A 13,357-nucleotide genomic window follows, 5' to 3' on the forward strand; every position below is an offset into this window, starting at 1 on the left:
GTTTAGAGTAATCGTATAAGAGAGAAATTCACAGTCCCGGGCTTGTCTCTCTCACAGAAGAACTCAGGCAGGAAGACGGACTGTGGCTGGTCTGACTCCGACCACATCAACTCTGGCTGCACTCACGCTGGCTTGGGCCCTGTCTGGTGCCCCTGAGGGAGGTGGAAGGAGCTGCTAAGATGAGGTCAAGCCTGCGGAAGATGAGTTCAGAAACTGGCTCCTTCCCTCTCATGCTGGTAAGACAAATGGTCACTCTTCAACAGAAAGTCACTTGGAAGCTGGAACCTGGCTGGCCGGTGTTCTGGATAGGGACCCTCCCAGGACAGGGGCTCAGTGAGGGTGGCCTCAGGCTGGCACCTCTCTCATTTCTGCTCCTGGTAGCAGGCAGGCAGGCACTTGGCCTCGAAGGGAGCCAGAGAACATCTTCCTGTAGCCGCCATCTTGCCTCACCCCTACAGCTGCTTCCCAAACGAGCCCTTTGCCTCCTGTCATCCGACCTCAACTCAGTGGCACTAAAGGGGCCTCTTCTTGGGATGACACCAGCTCATTTCCGCCAAGGGCACCAGCCAGGGCAATCTGGACGATGAGAGCCTGTCGGGCTGCACATCCTGGGGCATGGGGAGCAGGGACACTGCAAGGAAGATCCAGGCACCCGTGGGAGTGCTTGCTACCCTGTCCTGCATGCAGGGCCCCTGGGCCACTGCAGCCTCGGTTTTGCTGCCTTTTTCTTTTTCCAAAGCTGATGACACGCCAGTCTCCATTGGGCCTTGAGGCACCACCAATCCTCGTGAAAACAGACACTCCTGGTGCCAGGGGACCCAACAAGCTAAGAGCCTTTTGTGACCCAAGTGTTCTGCTTTCCTGTTTTGACTATGTTACTCCATCAACAGGTATTTATCGAGGGCCTACTCACACAGCTGGAGCTTTGGGGGGGCCCAAGAAGTTACAGATCTCTGCCTTCAAAGATCTTCCAGTCTAGGGCTTCCCTGGTGGCGCAGTGGTTGAGAGTCCGCCTGCCGATGCAGGGGACGCGGGTTCGTGTCCCGCTCTAGGAAGATCCCACATGCCGCGGAGCGGCTGGGCCCGTGAGCCATGGCCGCTGAGCCTGCACGTCCGGAGCCTGTGCTCCGCAACCAGAGAGGCCACAACAGTGAGAGGCCTGCGTACCACACACACACAAAAAAAGATCTTCCAGTCTAGCAGGGGGCGCGGGGGGAGAGGGGGCAGGTCAGAGAGAAAAGTGTACACTGAACAAGAGAATTAGAGTGGTAACTGAGAATAGTATATGAAGTCCACGATTAAGGCCCAAATTGTGTGTTCAGAGAAGGGGGTGGAGGACCAGAGAGGGCTCCCAGGAGGAGACGGGAACCGTGCTGGATGGCCAGGAAAGGGCAGTGATGGGAAGAGTGACAAGAGGCTGTCTGTCTGTGGGTGGCCCCCATCTCCCCACAAGGGACCCGGCTATTTCTCCCACAGTCACAGGCATGTCTCCAGGTGCGACTGGAGCACATTTGTCCCCGGCTTGTCCCTAACAGAGCTGGACTACCTGTCCCTAATTGGATCCTCCCCCAGTTCTGCAAGCAGACATGTTTTCACACTGTCTGGGCCTTCCCAGCTTCTGTGGTCAGGGAAGAAATACCTCCTTTAACTGACCAGAAGGCCATTTTGCAATGCAAATGGAAGCTGTCCCTGCCCTCATGGGGTCTGCATCTTTCAGTGTCTGCGGCTCAGTCCCTCTGAAATTTGCTGAGTGCCTAGAGACTTGGGAGTGACACTGAAGTCAAGCGGTGACGGATGACGGGAGCTCAGCTGTCCACGGGTCACATGACTGCCATCCTGGGGGAAATACGCACTTTGAAAGATGCTTGGCTTCTGCCTTCCGGTCCCTTCGAACAGGGCAACCCTGAACAAAACTATGAAGCAGCCAAAGCTTATGGTCCTCTCTCCCCACCCTCTGCCCAGCTTTGTTTCTGGGATCTGCTATTTTCTTCTGTTTGCCCCAAAGCACGCAGTGCCTTCAATCTGTCCCTTTCCTACCCAAGGCCCCCAGAGGTGTCCCTTCACCCTGCGCCAGGCTTGCCCTCTCTAGTCAGTGACCCGGGTAAAGGTCTAGCCTTTTATCTTCTGCCAAATGATAACAACACCTTATAGCCATGTGTTTTTTTCATTTTTACACCCATTACCTCATCAGAAAAATGGTGCTTTCACATCCATTATGGCCTCACACTCGCTAACTGTCCTGCCAAATAGGCTAGGTCTCTGATCCTCCTCCAGCCCAGACTCCAAGGTGGAGGCCAATGAGGGCCTCGGCTAGAGCCAAATTTCTTGCACAGGGCCCACAATCCCAGCACCCACACCCACACCCACTCAGGGTCCTGGACCCTCTGGCTATTCAGTCTCCATCGCAGGGTGGGCCCAACCCTGCAGCCAAAGCTCTCCACATCCTGGCTGAGTCTGGACGGCCAGCCCACATCTTAATTCATCTGTCTCTGATCCCAGTCACTCAGTGTCATTGGGAGAATGAAATGACATCATGGTTACAGAAACACTTTGGAAGGCTTAATGTATCACGTAGATGTAGAGGTGGCAATGTTACTGGTAGCATCATTCAGCGTGACTGGAGGGGCAGAGGACGGGAGCTGAAGATAAACTTCACCTGCTTCCTACAATCCAGGCCCTTCCCCCATCAACTCCTTGCCTCTAAGTGGCAGCCCCATGATATGCTCTGCCCCCTCGTTTTCCAGGGAACTGTCCCAACGATTAGACGACCTGCCTCCCTGTGGACACCCTGACTCCAGGCCTTCTCGGGGCTAAATTCATCTCCCCATCACTGTCCAAAGAGGGACTGGTGGCTGGAGCTCATGCTGACAACTGTTGCTAGGCAGGATGTGGCTGAAGGACAGGTGAACTGAGAAGAAGATGGATTGATTCTCAGCTGCTGCTCTCTCCCCTGCACTTTTCGGCAGGAAGCTGTTACATTTCTAACAGCTAAACTCCCAGGCATCAGCTTTTAGTTCCTCATCCCTCCTTGCCTTTGGCTCCTTTTTCTTTACATTTGGTTAGCTCCTTGGGGAGTCTTGTCACTCCCCTTGCAACTGGCAGGCAATGGAGCCACATGGGGACAATTAGCTCTCTGATTCCAGTCACAGGAGTCTGATTCTCCCGGAAGCTCCAGAGATCCTGCATGGCAGCTGGGACCCCAGGAGATGCCATCTTCTCCTTGTGGCAGGGATGGGAGCTCCTTCCCTGGGACTGTGAAGGAGCTTCTCTGGGTGTTGCCTTACTAGGACCTTGAACACTAACACTTCTTCTGCTAAAAGAGCCCTCACTTGGGCTCCTTACTCTAGCAGTGCAGCTCAGCCTTGAGTGTGTATATGCACCACCTGGGGGTATTGCTACAGTAATTCTGATACAGTAGGTCTGGAGTTAGGTCTAATTTTCTAGCAAATTCCAGGGTGGTGCCCAGGCTGCTTGTTCATGGACCACACTTTACAATGCTATTCTCAGACGATGAGAGGGCCACAATTACATGGGAAGGATGAGGTGCTTTCATTCTGTTGGATTATAGCACTGAAGTTAAAACACAAATGCTGAGAGGGTAGACAGCAGAAGCAAAAAGAAATACAATCCTGCAGCCTGTGGAACGAAAACCACATTCACAGGATGATAGACAAAATGAAAAGGCAGAGGACTATATAGCAGATGAAGGAACAAGATAAAACCTCAGAAAAACAACTAAATGAAGTGGAGATAGGCAACCTTCCAGAAGAAGAGTTCACAATAATGATAGTGAAGATGATCGAGGACCTCGGAAAAAGAATGGAGGCAAAGATCAAGAAAATGCAAGAAATGTTTAACAAAGACCTAGAAGAATTAAAGAACAGAGATGAGCAATACAATAACTGAAATGAAAACTACACTAGAAGGAATCAATAGCAGAATAACTGAGGCAGAAGAATGGATAAGTGACCTGGAAGACAGAATGCTGGAATTCACTGCTGCAGAACTGAGTAAAGAAAAAAGAATGAAAAGAAATGAAGACAGCCTAAGAGACCTCTGGGACAACATTAAACGCAACAATATTTGCATTATAGGGGTCCCAGAAGGTGAAGAGAGAGAGAAAGGACCAGAGAAAATATTTCAAGAGATTATAGTCGAAAACTTCCCTAACATGGGAAAGGAAATAGCCACCCAAGTCCAGGAAGCGCAGAGAGTCCCAGGCAGGATAAACCCAAGGAGAAACACATCAAGACACATAATAATCAAATTGACAAAAATTAAAGACAAAGAAAAATTATGAAAAGCAGCAATGGAAAAACGACAAATAACACACAAGGGAATCCCCATAAGGTTAACACCTGATCTTTCAGCAGAAACTCTGCAAGCCAGAAGGGAGTGGCAGGACATACTTAAAGTGATGAAGGAGAAAAACCTACAACCAAGATTACTCTACCCGGCAAGGACCTCATGCAGATTCAATGGAGAAATCAAAAGCTTCACAGACAAGCAAAAGCTAAGAGAATTCAGCACCGCCAAACCAGCTCTACAACAAATGCTAAAGGAACTTCTCTAAGTGGGAAACACAAGAGAAGAAAAGGACTTACAAAAACAAACCCAAAACAATTAAGAAAATAGTACTAGGGACATACACATCAATAATTACCTTAAATGTGAAAGGATTAAATGTTCCAACCAAAAGACACAGACTGGCTGAATGGATACAAAAACAAGACCCATATATATGCTGTCTACAAGAGACCCACTTCAGACCTAGGGACACATACAGACTGAAAGTGAGGGGATGGAAAAAGATATGCCATGCAAATGGAAATCAAAAGAAAGCTGGAGTAGCAATCCTCATATCAGATAAAATAGACTTTAAAATAAAGAATGTTACAAGAGCCAAGGAAAGACACGACGTAACGATCAAGGGATCAATCCAAGAAGAAGAAGATATAACATTTATAAATATATATGCACCCAACATAGGAGCACCTCAATACATAAGGCAAAACTAACAGCTATAAAAGAGTAAATCTACAGTAACACAATAATAGTGGGGGACTTTAACACCTCACTTACACCAATGCAAAGATCATCCAGACAGAAAATTAATAAGGAAACACAAGCGTTAAATGACACAATAGACCACATAGATTTAATTGATATTTATAGGACATTCCATCCGAAAACAGCAGATTACACTTTCTTCTCACATGCACATGGAACATTCTCCAGGATAGATCACATCTGGGTCACAAATCAAGCCTCGGTAATTTTAAGAAAATTGAAATCATATCAAGCATCTTTTCTGACCACAATGCTATGAGATTATAAATCAATTACAGGGAAAACAAAAACATAAAAAACACAAACACATGGAGGCTAAACAATACGTTACTACATAACCAAGAGATCACTGAGGAAATCAAAGAGGAAATCAAAAAACACCTAGAAGCAAATGACAATGAAACCACGATGACCCAAAACCTATGGGATGCAGCAAAAGCAGTTCTAAGAGGGAAGTTTATAGCAATACAATCCCACCTCAGGAAACAAGAAACAACTCAAATAATCTAACCTTACACCTAAAGGAACAAGAAAAAGGAGAACAAACAAAACCCATAGCAGAAGGAAAGAAATCATAAAGAGCAGAGCAGAAATAAATGAAACAGAAACAGAAAACAATAGCAAAGATCAATAAAACTAAAAGAGGGGTCTTTGAGAAGATAAACAAAATTGATAAACCTTTAGCCAGATTCATCAAGAAAAAGAGGGAGAGGACTCAAATCAATAAAATTAGAAATGAAAAAGGAGACGTTACAATGGACACTGCAGAAATACAAAGCATCCTAAGAGACTACTACAAGCAACTCTATGCCAATAAAACGGACAACCTGGAAGAAATGGACAAATTCTTAGAAAGGTATAACCTTCCAAGACTGAACCAGGAAGAAACAGAAAACATGAACAGACCAATCACAAGTAATGAAATTGAAACTGTGCTTAAAAATCTTCCAACAAACAAAAGTCCAGGACCAGATGGCTTCACAGGTGAATTCTATCAAACATTTAGAGAAGAGCTAACACATATCCTTCTCAAACTCTTCCAAAAAATTGCAGAGGAAGGAATACTCCCAAACTCATTCTACGAGGCCACTGTCACCCTGATACCAAAACCAGACAAAGATACTACAAAAAAAGAAAATTACAGACCAATATCACTGATTAATATAGATGCAACAATCCTCAGCAAAATACCAGCAAACAGAATCCAACAGCACATTAAAAGGATCATACACCATGATCAAGTGGGATTGATCCCAGGGATGGAAGGTTTCTTCAATATACACAAATCAATCAATGTGATACAACATATTAACAAACTGAAGAATAAAAACGATATGATCATCTCAATAGATGCAGAAAAACCTTTTGACCAAATTCAACACCCATTTATGATAAAAACTCTTCAGAAAGTGGGCACAGAGGGAACCTCCCTCAACATAATAAAGCCCATATATGACAAACACACAGCAAACATCATTCTCAATGGTGATAAACTGAAAGCATTTCCTCTAAGATCAGGAACACGACAAGGATGTCCACTCTTGCCACTATTATTCAACATAGTTTTGGAAGTCTTAGCCACGGCAACCAGAGAAGAAAAAGAAATAAAAGGAATCCAAATTGGAAAAGACGAAGTAAAACTGTCACTGTTGGCAGATGACATGATACTATACATAGAGAACCCTAAAGATGCCACCAGAAAACTATTAGAGCTAATCAATGAATTTGGTAAAGTTGAAGGATACAAAATTAATGCACAGAAATCTCTTGCATTCCTATACACTAACAACGAAAACTCAGAAAGAGAAATTAAGGAAACAATCCCATTCACCATTGCAACAAAAAGAATAAAATACCTAGGAATAAACCTACCTAAGGAGGTAAAAGACCTGTACTCAGAAAACTATAAGACACTGATAAAAGAAATCAAAGATGACACAAACAGATGGAGAGATAAACCATGTTCTTGGATTGGAAGAATCAATATTGTGAAAATGACTATACTACCCAAAGCAATCTACAGATTCATTGCAATCTCTATCAAATTACCAATGGCATTTTTTACAGAACTAGAACAAAATTCTTAAAATTTGTGTGGAGACACAAAAGACCCCGAATAGCCAAAGCAATCTTGAGGGAAATCAAAGGAGCTGAAGGAATCAGTCTCTCTCACTTCAGACAATACTACAAAGCTACAGTAATCAAGACAATATGGTACTGGCACAAAAACAGAAATATAGATCAATGGAACAGGATAGAAAGCCCAGAGATAAACCCACACACCTATGGTCAACTAATCTATGACAAAGGAGGCAAGGATATACAATGGAGAAAAGACAGTCTCTTCAATAAGTGGTGCTGGGAGACTGGACAGCTACATGTAAAAGAATGAAATTGGAACGCTCCCTAACACCATATACAAAAATAAACTCAAAATCGATTAGAGACCTAAATGTAAGACCGGGCACTATAAAAGTCTTAGAGGAAAACATAGGCAGAACACTCTATGACATAAATCACAGCAAGATCCTTTTTGACCCACCTCCTAGAGTAAGGGAAAGAAAAACAAAAATAAACAAATGGGACCTAATGAAACTTCAAAGCTTTTGCACAGCAAAGGAAATTATAAACAAGATGTAAAGACAACCCTCAGAATGGGAGAAAATATTTGCAAAGAATCAACAGGCAAAAGATAAATCTCCAAAATATATAAACAGCTCATGCAGCTCCATATTTAAAAAACAAACAACCCAATCAAAAAATGGGCAGAAGACCTAAATAGACATTTCTCCAAAGAAGACATACAGATGGCCAAGAAGCACATGAAAAGCTGCTCAACATCACTAATTATCAGAGAAATGCAAATCAAAACTACAAGAGGTATCATCTCACACCAGTTAGAATGGGCATCATCAGAAAATCTACAAACAACAAATGCTGGAGGGGGTATGGAGAAAAGGGAACCCTCTTGCACTGTTGGTGGGAATGTAAATTGACACAGCCACTATGGAGAACAGTATGGAGGTTCCTTAAAAAACCAAAAACAGAACTACCATATGACCCAGCAATCCCACTACTGGGCATATACCCAGAGAAAACCATAATTCAAAAAGACACACGCACCCCCAATGTTCACTGCAGCACCATTTACAATAGCCAGGTCATGGGAACAACCTAAATGCCCATCGACAGACGAATGGATAAAGAAGATGTGGTACATATATACAATACAATATTACTCAGCCATAAAAAGGAACGAAATTGGGTCATTTGTAGAGACGTGGATGGACCTAGAGACTGTCATACAGAGTGAAGTAAGTCAGAAAGAGAAAAACAAATATCGTATATTAACACATACATGTGGAATCTAGAAAAATGGTACAGATGAACTGGTTTGCAAGCCAGAAATAGAGACACAGATGTAGAGAACAAATGTATGGACACCAAGGGGAGAAAGCGGGGGTGGTGGTGGTGGTGGGATGAATTGGGAGATTGGGATTGACATATATACACTTATATGTATAAAATAGATAACTAATAAGTACCTGCTGTATATTAAATTAAATTAAATTTAAAGAAAAAAGAAAACACAAATGCTTTCTTGGAGAAAGAATACATAAAGCCATGCAAACAAAGAACTGATTGCCTGAATCAGAAAAGGAAAGAACAGGGAGGGCTCTAAAAGTATATGAAATAAGAAAACTAAGGTTGCATTAGGGAAAAGGAGAGACAGATCTGGAGAGATGGCGCACCGTTTAGCCTTACTGAAGAGTTTGGTTATCAAAAGAACAGCCTGAGGACACACAACATCTGGGAGTAAGTTGAGGAAGATGCTGAGAGAGCACGGTACTGAAAACAACAGCTGCCATTCACTGAGGACTCGCAATGTGCCAGGTACGGTGCATATACTGCCTGGATCCAGCCTCGCGACAACCCCCCAAGTAGGAGATATTATCGCCATTTTACAGATGAGGAAACTGAGAATTTGTGAAGAGAGATTAAGTTAAACTTGCTCTGGAACACCCAGCTGTATACACTGTGGTGGAGCTACAATGCCACCCCAGGTCCATCCAAATCCAGAGCCAATTTTCCCACATGATTTTGGCCAAGAACCCGTGGGCTAAGTAGAAGGCAATGAGTAGACGCGGGGGGACAGTCAGCAGACCGCTCCTCTGCCAGTGAACGGAGGGCCACGCCAGTGCTCTCTGTCAGAGCAGCCTGCCTTGAAGCCACCACAGTAGAAGGGGCATATCAGAGACTCCGGCTGCAGGACTGACTTCCTACCTGCCTGTGAGTCCACCTTCCCGTACGGGAGACTCAGCCCAGTGGGCCTCACATGCCTGTTAACTTCGGTCAACACCAAAGAGAAGTCCACTCAACTCTGGTCATCCCTCAGAACCCAAGGATTCTCATCCCCGTAGGGGTCTGTTCATCCCCTAATGCCACACTTCTCTTCTCTTCAAACCCTTCCGCTGTGCCCTCAGGAACTCTTGGTCAACAGCAACCCCCACTATATCTTTCATTTACTCTCTGAAAGTGCACTTTCACCTTCTTTCTCAATGGAAGCCTGGTCTATTCCTTGAGGACATCATTTGCCCGCCAGCCCTCTCAAGCGGAAGCTGGATTAGTTTCCCTCTCAAATCTCAAGACCTTCAGGGCCTGTGGCGGGCGGAGGTAGGTGCAGGTGCCTCCTTGCTTGCCAGTGCCATTCCTCCTTCCTCTGCCAAAACTCCTGCTCCCTTGAGGAACATGCCTGCCGCCCACCTCTACCACTCTATCTCCCTCCCCACTGCTGTCTATGATATCCTGGGTGGTCCCCACAACTCACTGAGGACTTCAGTTCCTAGTCACATGGGATCTTCCCCTCTGCTCTTTTTATTTTATTTTATTTTTGGCCACACTGTGCCGCTAGCAGGATCTTAGTTCCCTGACCAGGGATCGAACCTGCACCCGCAGCACTGAAAGCGCCGAGTCCTAACCACTGGACCGCCAGGGAATCCCCTAACTTTTTATTTCATTGTGGGAAAATGTACACAACATAAAATTTACCATTTTCATCATTTTTTAAGGACACAGTTAAGTGGCATCAAGTACATTCATATTGCTGTGCAACCATCACCACCATCTATCTCTGGAACTCTGTCATCCTCCCAAACTGAAATTCTGTATCCATCAAACACTGATGCCCAATTCCACTCTCCCCACTGTCGCTGGCAACCACCATTCTATCTTTCTGGCTCCATGAATTTGACTACTCTAGGAACCTCGTGTAAGTGGAACCATACAACGTTAGTCCTTTCCTAACTGGCTGATTTCACTTAGGCTAGTGTCATCAACGTTCATGCATGTTGTAGCATGAATCAGAATTCCCTTCCCTTTTAAGTTCGAGTAATATTCCATTGTATATGTGTACCACATTTTAGTCATCTGTCAATGGACACGGGTTGTTTCCAACTTTCGGCTATTGTGAATAATGCTGCTGTGAACATGGGTGTACAAATATGAGTCCCTGCTTTCGCTTCTTTTGGGTATACACCCAGAAGGGAAATTGTTGGATCATATGGTAATTCTATGTTTAATTTTTTGAGGAATTGACATACTGTTTTCTACAGTGACTGTACCACTTACATTCTGTAATAAATGTATTTATTTGTTTATTTATTTATTTTTGGCTGCGTTGGGTCTTTGCTGCATGCGGGCTTTCTCTAGTTGTGGTGAGCGGGGGCTACTCTTTGTTGATGTGCGCAGGCTTCTCATTGCAGTGGCTTCTCTTGTTGTGGAGCATGGGCTCTAGGCACGAGGGCTCAGCAGTTGTGGCGCGAGGGCTTAGTGGTTGTGGCGCATGGGCTTAGTTGCATGTGGGATCTTCCCGGACCAGGGCTTGAACCCGTGTCCCCTGCATTGGCAGGCGGATTCTTAACCACTGCGTCACCAGGGAAGTCCCCCATTTTACGCTCTGAACAGAAATGCACAAGGATTCCAATTTCTTCACATCCCTGACATACTTCTTACTTTCTATCTTTTTAATATTAAACATTTTTTTGATAATAGCCACCCTAATGGGTGTGCCCACTCCAACTCTTGATGCCACCATTGGTGAATTCAACATCCACAGGGTGATGAAGAGGCCTCCAAAAACTGCTTCCTCTGCCTTCACTCAGTCACTCGCTCCATCATTACACCTAGATTTGGGGTCGTCATTAGATACTCGACCACCTCCCCAATCTCCCTTGCCAACATCCCACTCTGTATTCCCCATCTATCCTGCCAGTGTACCTCTGCAGGGACTCCCACTGCAGGACTAATCGAGATCACTTATTCACTTGTTATTCCCTTCCTTGGAAATCTGTTCCTCCATTCTTTGCAGAGCCAACTCTTCATTCACCCTTCAGGTCTCAGCTTAAATGTCATCTCCTCAGAGAGGCCTCCCTAAGCACTTGCCCCTAGTTATTCACTTTCTGCTCTCCTTCTTATTGTCACTTCCCTTCATGTTCACATCATTCTTCTGCAAACACCTTCAACTTCCTTACTTCCTCTTCCTCTGCTATTCTTCCCTTGCAAACTCCACTCCTCAATAAACTCAACCATATGCATTATCCATGCCTGTATCCAAGTAGCTAAAGGCAGCTGGAGAAAAACCACACACTTGAGTAGATGGCTTTCACTTTGTACCCATGGTCTCAAACCTGGTATGGGCTCTCAATGCTATCTGGCCACTATTTTCTCACTCTCTCAGATGACTCTTTCATAGCTCCTCCTCTCTCCTAGATCTTCCTTCCCCACCTCCCCATTTGTCCCAACAAGTCTCAGCTGATGACCTTATTCCATATGTTACTGAGAAAACAGAAGCCATCAAATGAGAGCTCCTTCATCTTACCACCACCGAATCTACACACCACCCTGTCTGCACCTGTCCCTGTGTTTGCTTTTTCCCCTTCTACTAAAATGGAGGATCTTTCTTTTCTCCTATCAATGGCAGATCTCTTCAGTTATGCTCTGGTACCATAGAGGGTACTCTTAACTTCTCAAGGATTTTACTCCTTTGGGCATTCACTCTCTTCCCTAAGTCATCAATCTCGTCACCTCTCCAGAATCGTGCTAGCACACTGACGGAAACCATCCGTCCTTAAGAAAACTAACAGAAACCACCTGGCTCCACTCCACAATCCCCTTACACTGCCCCACTTCCTGCCCCCCTTCATGGCAACATTGCTCAAGAGTTTTCTACACATATTTTCTCCACGTCTTCGTCTCCCACTTGCTCCTCAAGCCACTCTAATCTGGCTCCCACATCTTTCAATTCCACCGAGTCACTCTTGTTAAGGTCACCAATGGCCTCCATGGTTATCTCTCAGCCCTCAGCTTACTCAGCCTCTAACCAGCTTTGGACACAGTTGACCACCCCCTCCTTCTTGGGACACTCTGCTCCCTTGGCTTCTGTGATTGCTTCCTGACACCCAATTACCCTTCTGCCCACTTTTTCTTAGTCTCCTTTGTGGGTTTCTCCTCCTCCACTTAATCACTGGATACTGTGGTTCTTCTCAACTCGGTCACAGGCCTGCTCTTCTCTCTCTACTCTCTTTCCCAGGTGACCTCATCGGTCCCCTAGCTTGAAATACAATCTATGTGCAGACAACTCCCAAATTTCCAATTCTACCCACACCTCTTCTGTGAGCTTCCAAACTCCTACATTCCAATGATCTACTCTGAATCTCTGCTGCCATGTCTCACCGGAATCACAAACTTAACATGTCCAAAACTGAACTCTTGATTTTTTTTCCCCCTCAAGCCCAGGCCTCCCTCAGCCCTCCTCATCTTAGTACATGGCACCATCACCTCTTCAATGACTCAAGCCAGAAACCTCAGAGTCATTCTTGAGTTCTGTCTCTCCCTTTCCCTCACCCCCCACCTCTAACCCTTCAGTACGTCCTTGCAGCTGTTCTTTCAGAATCTGACCAACTCTCTCCATCTCCATGGCTGTCACCCAGTTCAAGCCACCATCATCTCTCCCCTGGATTGCTGCAGTAGCCTCCTTCCTGGTCTCCCTCTGTAGCCACTGCTGCCCCCTTTTAAGCCTGGTCACTACAGATATTGCAAAAGCCCAAATCAGATCCCGTCACTCCCCTGCCTAACACCCTGTAGACGTTCGTTTCCCACTGCAAGTGAAGAAAATCCAAAGTCCTTTGCCGTGGCCTACGAGGCCCTGTTGTGCTCTCTTCCTTGCCAAACTTCTCTTATGCTACTCGTACTCTTGCCTAGGACAATCTGGCCCCACTGGCCTCCTTTT

The sequence above is a fragment of the Tursiops truncatus genome, chromosome X (genome assembly GCF_011762595.2).
Source record: "Tursiops truncatus isolate mTurTru1 chromosome X, mTurTru1.mat.Y, whole genome shotgun sequence".
In the NCBI taxonomy this organism is placed as follows: domain Eukaryota; kingdom Metazoa; phylum Chordata; class Mammalia; order Artiodactyla; family Delphinidae; genus Tursiops; species Tursiops truncatus.